The sequence below is a fragment of the Convolutriloba macropyga genome, chromosome 14 (genome assembly GCF_964194025.1).
Source record: "Convolutriloba macropyga chromosome 14, txConMacr16.3, whole genome shotgun sequence".
Classification (NCBI taxonomy): Eukaryota; Metazoa; Xenacoelomorpha; order Acoela; family Convolutidae; genus Convolutriloba; species Convolutriloba macropyga.
This window is the reverse complement of record NC_134481.1, coordinates 12,305,209-12,318,230: the sequence shown is the minus strand read 5'-3', so window position 1 is coordinate 12,318,230 and position 13,022 is coordinate 12,305,209. Positions and strand designations below refer to the sequence as shown.

Below are 13,022 nucleotides of genomic sequence, written 5' to 3'. Positions count from 1 at the left end.
ACTTTGGTTAAAGTGTTCAGTTGTAGTCATGAGGTTCTCTCAGTTTGAACCACTGGTTTTCAAAGTTCGATTTTTGGCCATTTTCTTTAGTGTTTGTCTTTTTTGCTTTTTCTGTCATTGATTCTCACGAGGTTGTCATATTACCCTACTTGTTCTAAGGACGCATAGAGTCAATATTATCATTAAATTGTGACATTTTTAGTGATTCTTGATACACTAAGTCTTGGAAGAAATTGCCAATTTTTGCGCATATGGGTCAGGGGCTTTGTTGACTCGCTTAGGTTGATTTTGTAAAATAGTTATCGTTTGGTCTTTAGTTAAGTAAATTTTGTGAATTGTTATTCCGGACTTGTCCTGCTACGTTTTTAATTTGTCAAGATTTTTGTTGCAATCACTTTGTTGCAATCACTTTGTTGCAATTTTTGTGACGTTGCAATCACTTCAAATCTCCCTTTTATTCATTCGTTCATGCAATTTTAACTGAATTGGTTGCGTGACTTCATTTTCACCTTTATTGGAGCGAATTTATTTGTCTATTCGCGTGATTAAGTTTTTGGTCGCACGTGACTTTCCTCACTCTCGAAAATGACTTCTTCACACTGAGTTTGACTTTTTTTCCACTTTAGTTCAAATAGATATGGTCAAGTGAATGTGTGTGTTACTCTAATCTACGAAGGTTATTTGAGGGCAGCTAATAGAAGCAGCAATAAGTTATACAGATTCTTAATCAAAATATAACATCTCAGCATTTAATTAATTTTTTGCTCTGCTTCTTTTACTAGCTTTTCGAGACTGCAGATCTACGAAGCTATTGAGACTAATTTCTGGCAATCTGCCAGCTATGTTTTTTATATATGTTCAAGCAAGTTTAAATCGCAGCTGTTTTCGACATCTAATATATATTTCACTGATATCAGGCTTGGATCTTATCTTACCTGTGCGCAATACGTGATCTCCGGGGAAATGGCGATTTTTTTCTCATTGGCGATTCACAGTCCTTCTGAAAATGGAGCAAAATGTTTTCAATTAAACTGTTTGTCTAATAAATTAAAATAGTAAATTGACAAAGGAGTATTTGCAGCATTTTAGCATTGTTCAATATCGTGTTTGTTTGCAAATGGCCAAATGTTCTGTGTCAATGCGAAAGCTGTATTGGTGTTACTTTCTTAAATTAATAAAATCGCCAGTATGAGAAATTTTGGTGCGAAACGAGAAACAGTGGATTTCACGTGGGCCTAAAATAGGTTTATTACCGGGTGTTGTGTTTGCTTCTATCTCAATGGCCTTTTGAGGGTTATTTTTCCATAGCTGAGAGTGCTTGTGAAGAATAGAGAATAGTACAGCTGTATTAAATACGCGGCTGTAATGAAGTTGGTTGAGTTTTTGTACTGATTTTGAAACGCAAAATTGTTATAAGCAATGAGAAGCATTGTTAAAAATGGAGGGTACGGGAGTGGACTGCGTTGTCATTTTTTCACGAGTGAGCATACATCTTCAGAGCTGAACGATAAATACGAAAGTTTTTTTAAAAAAAATTATTTTGCAATGTCGAAGCCGAACTTAATTTTTAAGCGAGTCTAGAAATTTGTCTGGTCTGTTTGTTTTAGTAACTGTTATGTAATGACAATATAATGTTAATAGTACAGTCAAGTGATTCACGTGATTGGTTGCGCGACCTTCTGTGACTGTGAAATCTGCAGAGATGCTATCGTTTTTACATTTTTATTTCTAGACTTTAAGTCGCCATAGAGATTTTCAACCCAATGATAGGCCTTTGTCGCTGTTTTTATATTTGGATGACTTCTGTGGTTCTAAAATTATGTTGTACTGGAAGATATTGTTGTTTTTGCTATAAAAATTTTAAGAATATATCCAAATTTGGTAATTTCACGATTTAATTGCTCTCAAACGAAGTTTGCAGCAGAATTTTTTAGTTCTGTTGGTCTTTTTTATGCAACTTTTCGTCTGATAGTGTTTTGCGTTTCGCGTTTGGCCATTTTTTACCGACGTCAAGAAGTTATGTTTAATTGCTCTGGAATGAAGTTTGAAACAATTATTGTAAACGTGCGTCTTTTTTAAGCATAATTTTTCCTTGACTATTTTCAATTGCTCTCGAGCAAAGTTTTAGCATATATATTAGTCCTGTGGTCTTTTTAATTCCAATTTTCGCTGGACCGATTTTTAGTCTGACCTATTTGACTTTTCGTCCTCGTAAATAGGTAGCGCTCGGAGGGCATTAAGTTCTTAGAGCCTCTCTTCTTTCTATTTTCTAAGTATGCAATTCAACTAAACTGTATTGGAGACGTAAATTCATGGTGTGATGGGAGGTTCTTATTGTTTGACCGAACTTCACCCCGGGCAATGAAGATAAAGCTAGTAATGCTAGCTTTCCTAAATCGTATCTAGCGGCTGTCGAAACCAACCGCTTGCCAGTCGTTTGAGATCAGTTCGCCCGACGTTAGTCAATTATGTTTACGCGTTTGTACTAGAACATTCTTTGACTCTTTGAGTGACTTTTTCGCGCTCGAGTTTTTCATTTGACAGTGATCTAAGTTGCTCTCATTGTGAATTAAAGTTTGTTGCTGATATAAAATCGACTGTGGGCGTAAAAGAATCAATGTCATTGTAGCTGAGTGATTAAGATATCAGACTGATTTCCCAGAGGTCAGGGGTTCGAGCGCTTGTGAGGCAATATTTTTTGCATCCATTAAACGTTTATAATCCAAGCTTTCCTATAAATTTAATTGCCCCGCCTGTCGTTTGAGAGAAATCTATCTGACGTTAGTCGGTTTATGTTTATTTTTGTTTGAAGTCGAACGCGTTCCAAATTTATCCCATAAACCAATAATTGAATAAGCTCTATCTCTTTTTCTCCTGCTCGTATTTATTAGTTTATGAGCTCAAAAGCTACTGCAGCTCCAAAAAAACCTTTGTTGGCACAATTGAGTGACAGGTTTGGGACTCTTACATTTGCAGTATATGAAAAACGTGTACGAGATGCGAATCTGTTAATGAAAAATGCAAACAACAAAACTTTTTTTTATTACACGTGAAGCGACAGCGAAGCGTTTTTGGTCTCTGTGCGGTTTTGTAATCCAAATGATTTGAATTGTATCAAATTCAATGGATTTGAAACATCATTTAAAGATCTGTTTACATTTTTTCGATTTCTTGATAACATAATCAGATTGCAGTAGTAACTTTTGGTCACGCTAGAGTATTAATCTGAGCAAAAAGGGAATAGTTTTGAAGCTTAAATATTTTCATAATGTTGTGCAATAAAGTGTAATGAAAAATTGCTGTTCAAACAAATTTTCCGATTTTGAGAGGGAAATTTTTTCTCAGTTGCGGCACTTTCTCCTGATTTTTTGGAGATTCTACTACAGGCGATGCACATATTCTAATGGCCATTAGTTGCATGTTTGAATATCTCTATTGGCTGCTAATGGTTTTATAATTTTGATGCATTTTTGTGTTCCGCCCGTATTTCTTCTTTTTCTTCTCTATTGATTTTTCAATTCTGTCCATTTTTGTTTTTTAACGTCTCGTCAGTTAGTCTCATTAGTCAAAGATTTAAGTATCTTTCTAATAAAGTTTAGTTTGATAACTGAAAGTTTAGTTTGATAACTGATGGTTTTTTAACCTTTGACAACGTTTTTAATAATTACAAATGAGTTTTTGGACAAATTTGATGATTTTTCTGTCTTGGCATTTGTCATTAATGACAGGTCCATTTTGGTTCATAGGAACGCAAAAGTTAACCTATTTAACGTATTCAGTGTATAATTGATTGTTTTAACTCCCTTCAACACTGATTCAATATGCTGTAAGTTTTTTCCTTTGTTTTTAATTGTCTTTTTTACTGAAATTCAATAATTATGAATTCAGTTCCTTTATAGCACAAAGTCAGTCTGATCCTTTTTATGGTCGTTGAGATAATTTATGCTTAGTTTTCGAACCTTTGTTTTCGAACACTTGCAGTAAATTTTGTTTTCGAACACCTTTGTTTTCGAACACTTGCAGTAAATTTTCTAATAATTCCTTTGCTTGAAATTAATTGAAAGATATGTAAATTTTAACGTTAACTGGCATGACGTGAGACATTTTAACGTAAGAATTTCTTTTCATAATCATATTTTAATGAAATTGACGAAATGAAGAAACTTTTTTTTCTAACCATGTTGGTGGTGGTGGTTAGGCTACGAGTTTTTAATTGCTCTCGAAACAAAGTTTGAATCAATTATTTTTTCTACGTGTGTGTGCCGAAGTTTTCGCGCTTGACTTCTTATTGTTTTGCGTGATCTTAATTGGTCTTTTTCAGGAGATTATTCCCTTTCAAAAACTCAAGCGTATTGTAAGATACAATAGCCGACAGGGTAATGCTTCAGTCTAGCACGCCTGAGATGGCGGGATTGAATCGGGTTGAATTCCATCTTCGATCGACGGCATTTTTTGAACCCTCAAAAAATAATCTGGTATTCTGCCTCCTCTAAACTAAATTGCCCCGCTTGTCGTTCGAGAACAATTTGTCCAACGTTTGTCTGTTTAGATTTTGAATTCTTTTGATTGTAATTCAGAGCTTGAACTGCTATGTGTTTCTTTCGTCGCCTTCCCTATTTTTGTTAACACCATTTTATCACGTGCTAACAATTCACATTATTTGTTTATTACTTCTAGCACTGTGCTGCTGAATTTTTATGTGGCCTGTAATTGCCTTCATTACTTGTTTTTAGATCAGTCAGCTGATACGTTTTTTTTTGGTCATATGACTTTCCGCTCTCTAGATAATGACCTCTGCACTCTTCTTAAATTTAAGTTGAGAATGTAAACGCTGCGAAATTTTCTTAGAGCCCGCCCGCCCAATCTAGATAATCAGATGTTTCACTGATTGAAAAATTTTTTATTTAATTCAATTTGAAATTAAGAATGGGACTCGTCTTTCAATTTCTGTTGCCTTTTTTCCAACTTTTTTTCTTTGGTTCCAATATTTGTTTCTAACTAAGTGCCCCAAATGCCCCTGCTCTCCAATCTGTTCTGTTCGTCTGAACCGAAGCCACTGGAAATCTCTTAAATGGTTATCAGAGTTTTATACTGGAATCTCTACGTTTTTTACAGGATTTTCCAATGTAGGTTACCTAATATTGCTTGATGTCCAAGGTAGTTTACCTATATGGTTTTTAACTTATCTGTAAATGTAGAAACTTCGCCTTTAGTGGGTTTCCTTTTGCAAACTTTTTATTTGTTTCTGTTCTCTTGAAAAGTTTTGTGCTGATTTAAAACCATTTTTTAAATTGAAATATTTGATTGAATTAAAAGATCTTGTTTTTGCATCATTTAAAAAAAAATTAGCAATTACATTAGTCCTGTGGTCTTTTTAATGTTATTATTCTCTAGGCCATTTTTTGTCTGACCTTGTTGACTTTTCGTCCTAAAAATGGGATAAAGAGGTAAAGCCCGGAAGGCATTAAGTGGATTGAAGGGTCGAGCAGCTTTTCTTAGACCTTGAAGCCTGACAGGTGCGCGGTTCACCAAAACTTCGAGGAGACAACTTCATGACGTGAAGGCAATTCTTAATCTTAAAACTTTTACCCACGGCTGTCGGTTTTGATTTCTTCCCCTCGACTGTTGGGCTTCGAAACAGTCCTCAAAAGTTACCTGTTTACGATTTGGCGAGAATTTAAGAAAAGGCGACTGAAGTAAGAGGAAGTACTGTCAATTCATTTATTTCCATTATCCTGACGACAAATAACTTAATTTCTTACAATCATGGTTTTGTTCCACATCGTGTCGCCTCCCTTAGAAATTCGTGGTTTATAGCTAATCACTTTCAATTTATTTTTGCATTAATTACATTAATGATAATTAATTTTTTATCGAAAATGAACATAATTTTAATATAATCAGCATCAGTTTATTAATTGCTCTCAAACGAAATTTGTAGCAATTATATTAGTCCTGTCGGTCTTTTTTTTATGCGATTTTTCGCTTGACCAATTTTTCGTCTGACGCTTTTGACTTTTCGTCCTCAAAAACGGGATAAACAGGTAGCGCCCAGCGGGCATTATGTGCTCTTAGAGCCCTTTCAGCTCTGTTTCAGGTCAAACTCTTTTGGAGACTTATACTTATACTTATGGTGTGAGGGGCGGTTCTTAGAGGTTGACACCCCCCCCCCCCCTTTGTTGACCCCCCATCCCCACTATTGGCTCCATCCCCCCCACCGCGCTTTTGCCCCCCCCCCACCCAGTGCTGCCCCCATCAGCCCCCGGTGCACCCCCCCCCCCCCCCCCGTGGCTAGCTACTGACCAAGCCAACCGCTCGCCGGTCGTTTGAGAGCAATTCGCCCGACGATAGTCGGTTATGTTACGTATTTGCATCGAAGGGGACGATTCGTAAGCACTAAATTGCTTCCAAATGATTGCAACTTGAGAACCTTCTCATTGTTTAAATAAGTTCCAAATATCAACGTACAAATAATAAAACTAATAATAAAGTATATATAAAAGAATAGTAGTTTCTTAATTTTGAAAGTTTCGTTTTCCATGAACCTATAAATTTATGGGTAGATGCAATGGTACAGACATTCCCTTCATGGAAGCCTAGAATTTGAAGGCGTTAGGATCGGGACGAACGCCAAAAGGGACCTAAGTCCCATTCCGAGCTCCCTCACCCAGTCCGCAACCTGGCCCCTTCAGCACGAGGTAACCAAAGACACCGAGAGGCCAAGGGAGTAGCAGAAGCAACCAACAGTATGGATGCCAACAATACACATTCAAGAATAGATTTTTTATGTAACTGATTATCAAAGATTAGGTATTTCTCCTGAAAGACGTAACAAATACCTGAATATGAAACAGGCTCATGGGTGAATTAGAAACTAATCCGGCTTTCAAAACAACGTTTATCAATTATTCATGTCTGCTCAATGAATGTTTCTGAAAAGGATTCTTATCGAAAAAAAAATTAAAATGGTCACGGAATTTCACACGCGTTTCTTTCCCATATGTCTGAAGGAAGTATTACCGTACCTAGGCGTGTTCAGTGTGGTCTGAAATTTTTTGTCGAAGTACATCCAAAGTGTTTGAGCATACAAATGATCAATGGTTTCATGCCTCTTTTGAAAGTAATACGCAGCTTGGTTTGTAGAAGCTGCATTCTGTTTAGCTCTGTTTACTTTGCGCAACCACAAATTAGAGGCACGTATTGAAGGATTTGCTTAAGGGTCGGAGAGTTTTAATAGAGGAGGTCGGTCGAGAAAATGTGTCATTTGAAAGATAAGAAACATAGTATATATAATAATAACGAGATATCTAACTACATTATTCTCACTGACAAGGCATCCGTTTATTCGGTGAGGCGATGACGTTTTTTACCAAGTACTCTTATGTGGCGTTTATTAGCCTTTTCGTGAATTTCAAATTTTGAGCTTGAAATCACAAAGTTTTATGGTCAGCATACTGAAATTTTGAGCTTATCACAGAAAATGTTCATCTCATTGATGTACAGAGTGAACAAAAACGCTCCCGGAATTGAGCCTTATGGACCACTGTTTAGAACCTCTCTACTATCAGAGATAAAGTTTTCTGTACATATGCACTGTTGTCTGTCCCTCAGGTAACTGTCAACCAAAGAGAAAATAGGCCTTAATTTTTTTTAATGGGACATATGTGCTGCTGCTGATTCGTGTACCTTCAACAAGTTGCGCAGCTGCATCGATAGTTTAATGTCTTTTTTTTCTTCAACGAGAATGTGTTTTTTTTTAATCAATCAAATCAGAATCCTCGAATTATTTTATTGGCAATGAAGTTTGTTGATAATTTCATATTCCAAAGCTTATTCTATTTTAATAAGAACTGGAATGATTTTGCTATTTTAAAACGCTTTTTGTAGAAACTCATCGAAGACTAACTTTGTTTACTATTACCCTGAGAATTTCATTTGGAATCTTGTCTAACCCAGACGGTTTTCCAAGAGGTAGCGATTTGATTTTCTGTTTGATTTGAAGATGAGGAACTCTGTTCGGTAGAATTTTTCTTATTGTAGAAAAGTTTATTAAAATAGTCGGCTACTGGTGCAGGCAATGATAGAAGAATATTTATTTTACTGACGTATCTCCCTGATTTTATCGGTTTTTGTTTTTTATTCCGGAATGCTACTGAAAACTTCAAAAGCTGCCCTGGGTTGCAATTTTTTTTTCACGAAGCTTTATAGAAAAGCGTTTTGCTTTTACGCACTAAACCGAGAACTTTGCTTCTGTGCATATGGTTACGTTAGCCTTGCTACGCAGCAATTAGGATTACTTAAGTAAATTCACATCCTTTGTATGGCCTGATATTGTCTTACGATCTGTCTAAGTGGTGAAATTCTTTGGAAAATTTTAGTAACCTCCAGATCAGTTATTCCTGGGGTTTTTATGCAATTTTTTGCTTGAATGATTTTTGTCTCACGCTTTGAATTTCTCGTTATCAAAGACGGGATAAGCAGGTAAATCGTGGTGGGCATTAAATGGCTGAGTAGCTCTCTTAGAGCCCTACGCTCTACTGTTTTCTAAGAGTGAGATTCACCAAAACGTAAAAACACTAATTAAAGAGGTGTTAAGGGAAGATCTTAATCTTAAGAGTTTGACCCCCTCCTCCGTCACCCCCACTTGCGTCTCCTAACAACACCACCGCTCCCATGTCCCCTCCTTGGAGATTTGGACACCACTCGTCCAGCTCTCCCAACCTAATCGACCCACACAAATGCGTGAACCCCCCCCCCCAAAAAAAAACCTCCACGGCTCCCCCCTAAAGCGCACACCCTAATGCTAGCATGCCTACGCCCCAGATAGAAGCCTACTAGCGAATCCAGCCGCTCGCCGATCGTTTGAGGGCAATGCACTGGAATCAGGTCGGTTATGATTCATTTTGTAGGTCAAATTATCTCTCAAATCCTTCAAATCTATCCGAATGACGGAACAATTGATGATCGGCCTTGCTATAAAAAACTTTTTTTGTGTATGTTGGGCTTTATTGGATGAGCATTCTGAATTCAAATTGAAAATTTATTTGAAAGTTTAGTGTGTCGGCTATTTTTAACTTACTTTTCCGCATCCTTGAGCGAGCCGCAAAGCTTGTATGAAATTGTGCGCCAATCGGGCCGCGAGTAAACAGAGTAAAGAAGTAATGATCGAAATAATGGAAGTTTATTGTATTATAGTAATACCAAATATAAAGTTTCAAATATTGCTGTCAGATTTTAGTTACGGTTCATGTTTTCAGATTTGTTGCCAAAAAAACGTATCGGGTTAACTAGTTGTCTCTCAATCGAAACTATGGGTATTTTTTTTCGGTGTGAATTCCTTCATCAAATTTGACCAGGCGTAAAAAATGAAAGTTAAATGCAAAGTATTTGTATTGTATCCAATAGTTATTTATTCGTTTTTTATCTAAAATGTGCGCTAACAGTGAGTGAATATTTGAGCTGTGATACGATAGTTATGAAAAGGTAAATGGGAACTGTATAACTCAATGTAGTAATATGTTGCAAGAACTGTGATAGACGGATTCCACAATTGACGTTCTAGCAGTATACTAGCAGTGGGAACCATTTGCGTCACTCAAATTCAATTCCAACCTAATCCAACCCCCCACCGCCGTCACCACTATTTCACTATTCCCCTGTATTATACTTGCCTTTTACGTGTACAGAATTCAATCATGCCTACTAACCTTATATTATTGCTGTGTTGCAAATGCTCTTACGTAAATCAAATGCAGTGCAAATTTTAGAATTGATGTGACGAGTTAATATGTCATCTATTTCATTAATTACGTCAAAGTAAACTCCCCCTTCTCCCTTGCGGGCTTTCTCGCTGAATCAATTTGCTGGTATCCATTAAGAGTGGGCGATCATTGTTTTAAGCTAGAAGCATTTCTCTCTGCATCACATAAAACAATTGCGTGTGAAGGAACGTAACAGTGAATGATTTGGAAGTGAAGATTTATTTCCTCTGTACGTTTTCCCCTAAAATTTGCACTGAATTTTAAGGAAAAATTGATTTTTGTATAAAACTCGTCCTATTAATCTGAATGCGGTTTTGGGTGATTTATTTAGTGTTGTTGAATAAGTTTCTTCGTTTTTATTTTGAGGCCATTTTTGAGTAATTCAAGTAATTCAATCGTAAGGAGACTATCAGAAACTGTTCTGAACTTTCTTAACGTTTTACTATCGTTTTTATGGCTTCACTGTGGTGAGAATTTTCACTAAATGTGGTGGCGGTGGTATATCGATTTATGATTCATGGCAGCGGGACTTCGGAGCTCAGTTGGCATTTATTAAGCCGATCACCTAGATTGCATCTTTACGATAAATAATAATACGATAATTAGTCGTGGTGTGGCCAACTGTCCACAATTGCTTGGGGTGCGCGGACTTTTCTGTGGCACCTAATTTTGATGATGCAATTTTTTTAAGTTGACTTTGGTTGAAAGAGTGTTTTACCTCTTTTTAAAAAGAGTGTTAGAATGAGCTGTTGAAATCGGATGTCAGCCATTAATAATATTTTACATCAAATAGCAGTGGTCAGAAATACACGCGACTCCTTGGTGATCGAGGAAACTAAAATTTGCAATCTTTTAATTATGGTTTAGGAGGCTAAATTTTTGCAGATTGTCATTTTGTGCCATCCTAAAGCAAAAGTTAGAGGATCGGCTATGTGCTGAATGGAGGCAAATAATTTTTTAAAGAAGCTTATTGCTGACGAGTTCTCTGTTATTTGAACAAGGGGTCTTAACCTTTTGAAGAATTCATTTTTTTATGTTGCGTAATGGATGCGATCAATGATCGTGGCAATAGTTTAGCCACTAACATTATATTTGGAAAAAGTTTTAGTCAACCTAAAAATGTTATTTTGAGCTATTTGCTCCACTCTGGTTTATTTTTTGCTACTGTGAAACTCGAAGCTGATAGTCAGGAGCTATATTGCAGCAATGTGGTTTTTACAATTCAAAGAATTTGAGCTGTATTGGAGCGCTTTTTTCTAAGATCTGTTTACATTTTTGGTAATTCTGCAGTTAAGCTGTAGGAAGTCAAATTTGAGTGCTTCTTTTAGTCGGAACGAAGCTGTAATGTGATCCAAAAAACGATTAGATTCATGGCGTACAATGTTTCACTCTGTCTTAAACTTAGTGTTAGAATTCATTTAAACAAATTTTCTGTTTTGATAGTTTTTGTCAAATTCAATTTTTTGATGTTTTTTGTTGGTTTGTTTCTCATTGTTTTCAATGTTTTTGCATGTTTTTCAAAGTTTTTTCATTATTAATTGCTCTCAAACGTAGTTGGTAGCAATTATATTATTCCTGTTGGTCTTTTAAATGCGATTTTTTTGCTTGACCCATCTTTCGTCTGACTCATTTGACTTTTCGCCCTCAAAACGGGATAAACAGGTAGCACCCAGTGGGCATTAATTTCTCTTAGAGCCTTTCAGCTCGCTTTTTTCCAAGTACGCTATTCACAGAAACTGTTTTGGAGACTTATACTTTGGTGTGAGGGGCGTTTCTTAAATCTTGAAACACAACCCCCCCCCCCCAACACCCCCTTCCACATCAGCCCCCCCCCCCCCACAATCAGCACGCCTGCATATCGTTCAGGCAGTAAGGGCCCCGTGCAGCCAAAGACCCCCACCGTTGCCCAGCCCCCCCCCCCCCCGTGCGCCCCCGGTGCGCTCACCTCATGCCCCTTCAATAAGATAAAGCTAGCGTCACTAAACCGTGGTTAGCTACTGATGAAGCCAACCGCTGGCCTGTTGTTTGAGAGCAATTCGGCTGATCGTTAGTGTATTTTTTCCAAATGCTGATCAATGCTGACGTTTTTCAAAACGTTGACGTTAGTGTATTTTTTTCAAAATGCTGATCCAAATCAGGTTCTGGTCGTATCGAAGTCCAGTTTGTTCAACCCATGAAAATTAATGAGGTTTTTTTGAACCATTATAGCGCCCATTATGGTTCAATTGCGATAGTTAGGGGGCTGTGTACTTTACACGCCCACTGACTTCGGCGGCTATATTGGTAAAGACCCAATTTTTGTAAATTACTTCCTCCTGTCACCCTAGGCATTTGCGTCCGTGACGTAATTTTTGTAACTGGTTCTATCTGTATTCTATGACATTCTATCGGTATCCGTCTATTTTGAACATGCTATTAGGTTTTCTTGTTGAACTCCTAACCTTGTATTTCTCTTCATATAATTCCTTGTCCCAGGCTTCCTTTAAAAAATGTCACCTATTTTTTGGCTATTTACTAGAATGCTTTTGTGAAAAACAGCAGAGCAAGGAGACCAATGTGGGAGTCTCGTTAATGTCTGTCTGAAACCGTCCTTCTGGAAAAAAAGTTGAGGTCACAAAAAAATTGATTTTGCTTAATTACTTTAGTTTTGAGAATTATAATAATGAAACTGAATTGGATTGCTGAGTCAGGGGAAAATCTATCAACCCTTGACGAGAAGGGCGCAGGTGCTTTTTTTGACTTCACTAGTTAGTAATGTGAAAAATACACAAACGTTATAAATTAGGGTGAAAATATCAATATTTCCAGTCTGCTTTACGATCTTCGTTTTTTAGTTTTATGCATTCTCTGTTATATATTATCTTGAATAGTCAAAGTTAAAATTGGTGTTCTAATGTTACATCTTTGGGTGAACAGACAAAACAGTCCCAGACAAAACAGTCCCGGACAAAACAGTCCCAAATAGCAAAATATTCCCAGACAAAACAGTCCCAGACAAAATAGTCCCAAGAAAGCAGACAAAACAGTCCCAGACAAAATAGTCCAAACTAAAGATAGAGCTAAACATATGCACTCCAATTAACAAAGGAACCACTTAAATTATTCATATAATTGTACTTCGTTGAGCAAATATTAAGCTGATTGCAACTTAGTTTTAGCCAAATTATGTATTTTGAAACAAGTTTTCGGTATAATCCTCGTTCATATCAATTAAAAACAGAGCATTCAGAAAATTAACTCATAGATTATGTTTGTTAATTG

At 36.7% G+C, this 13,022-nt stretch overlaps 2 protein-coding genes across 5 annotated transcripts in view; one reads left to right on the top strand and one right to left on the bottom strand.

Annotated features, from left to right (window-relative positions):
* LOC142352998 (WD repeat and FYVE domain-containing protein 3-like) overlaps positions 1 to 13,022 on the top strand; it is a 249,253-nt gene that overhangs the window by 95,925 nt on the left and 140,306 nt on the right. The gene's annotated exons all lie outside the window — the stretch shown is intronic.
* The window catches only part of LOC142352999 (uncharacterized protein C05D11.1-like), a 354,622-nt gene that overhangs the window by 205,867 nt on the left and 135,733 nt on the right, over positions 1 to 13,022 (bottom strand). The gene's annotated exons all lie outside the window — the stretch shown is intronic.